Source organism: Phalaenopsis equestris, unplaced genomic scaffold, assembly GCF_001263595.1.
Source record: "Phalaenopsis equestris unplaced genomic scaffold, ASM126359v1 Scaffold000175, whole genome shotgun sequence".
In the NCBI taxonomy this organism is placed as follows: Eukaryota; Viridiplantae; Streptophyta; class Magnoliopsida; order Asparagales; family Orchidaceae; genus Phalaenopsis; species Phalaenopsis equestris.
This window is the reverse complement of record NW_018164617.1, coordinates 120,959-122,873: the sequence shown is the minus strand read 5'-3', so window position 1 is coordinate 122,873 and position 1,915 is coordinate 120,959.

Here is a 1,915-nt window from a genome sequence, read left to right as displayed (position 1 = left end):
TAATAATGAGAACCTCCAAAAGATGCTAGTGGAGAAGGTCTCAACACATCTATATGTACAAGATCCAATTTTCCTGTCTTTGATGTTCTGTCATTTTTCAAGAAACTGATATTCTTCTGTTTCCTCATAATACAACTCTCACACATACTGAGATCAACTGACTTCAGTTTTGGTAGCTTTTCTCTGGACAGGAGTTCTTTCATATCCTTTTGAATCATATGACCAAGCCTGCAATGCCATAAATCTGTTGTGCTCTCTGCAATTGTATTATCAATAATGTTAATTAAACCGATCGTCATATATAGTATACCAATTTTCTTACACCAAGCCAGTATCAATGCCCCTTTTATGACCTTCCAAGTGCTATCTGAGAATATTACTGAATTGCCAAACTCATTGAGCTGTCCAACAAAAATGAGCTTTTTCTTCAACATAGGAATGTGTCTGACCTTTTGCAAGGTTCATTTGTTCTTTTTAGGGAGTGCACTATCAATGTCTCTCATCCCCACCATGTTCAAAGATTCTCCATCAGCCAGATACACCTTCCCAAAGTCACCAGCAAAATAATTTCGCATTAACTCCCAGTGGGAAGATGTATGAAGGAAGCTCCTGAATCCAGTATTCAATCATCAACTGGACTATAAATTGTAAACAGTAGTGCATCATATACTTCTTCAGTTACAACATTAGCACTATCATTCTTTGTCTTTTTAGGATTTTTGCAGTTCTTCTTTAGTGGTCAGCTTTGCCACAATTATAGTAAATTGCCTGCTGACCCTGCCTTGACTTGCTCTCGTCTCTGTACTTTGATTTTAATCTATCTTTGTATGAGTTATTGTCTAGTGATCTCCCTCGAAAATCAACATTCAGTGTTGAACTCGAACCTGAGATCTTGTCAGTCTTTTTGTGCGCCTCTTCAGTCAAAATCAAATCACGAATATCATCATATTTTAGCTTAGATTTACTGACAGAATTACTAACAACCATTCTCATGGCTTCCCAGCTATTTGGCAATGAAGCCAACAATATCAGTGCACGTATCTCATCATTAAATTGAATTTCAACAGATGATGATTGATTTGTGATAGTATTAAAATCATTCAAACGTTACGCAACAGACATACCATCTGCCATCTTTAAACTGAATAAGTTTTTCATCATATAACTTGTTATTTGCTGATGTTTTTCATACATACCTGACAAAGCTGTCATGAGATTCACAATCGTCATTTCCTTGATGACGTTATGTGCAACGGATCTCAATAGGGTTAATCGAATAATCCCCAGAACCTGCCGATCCAATAGATCCAATCAACCTCATCCATCTTTCATGTTGTTTTTCCAATAACCTAAGATGAAAATTATTCCCATAGAAATAGTCTTCTATCTGCATCCTCCAGTAATCAAAATCTGTGTCATCAAACTTCTTGATTCCTGATACATTCACTTCGTCTCTAGCCATCGTTTTCCTTATGACCTGAACCACGGCTCTAACACCCATTATTATGGAAACGATGACAACAAATAGAAAAATTAAAAAAAGAGAATCACACACGACACACAGATATACGTGGTTCGATAAATTGCCTACGTCCACGAGAGTTGCAGAAGAATTTTTTACTTGAAGAATTACACAGTCGATCGCTTCGTTTACAAGAACTCGTCTCGACTCCCCCCTCTCCATCCTCTCATTTTCACCGCCCACCACTTCTTGCAAGGATTCAATCCTTCTTGCTTTAAAAACAGGAAAGCGGGATCCTTAAGAGGAAGGCAGAGGCAAAGAGTTTTACTAAAGAAAATGAAATAAAAGAATTTAAAAAAATCAAATAATTGTCATAGGTGTAGAAACCGTCATAAGTGCAAAAACCGTCAATAAGTGCAAAACGGCCTAAATTCAAATAACTATCATTAGTGT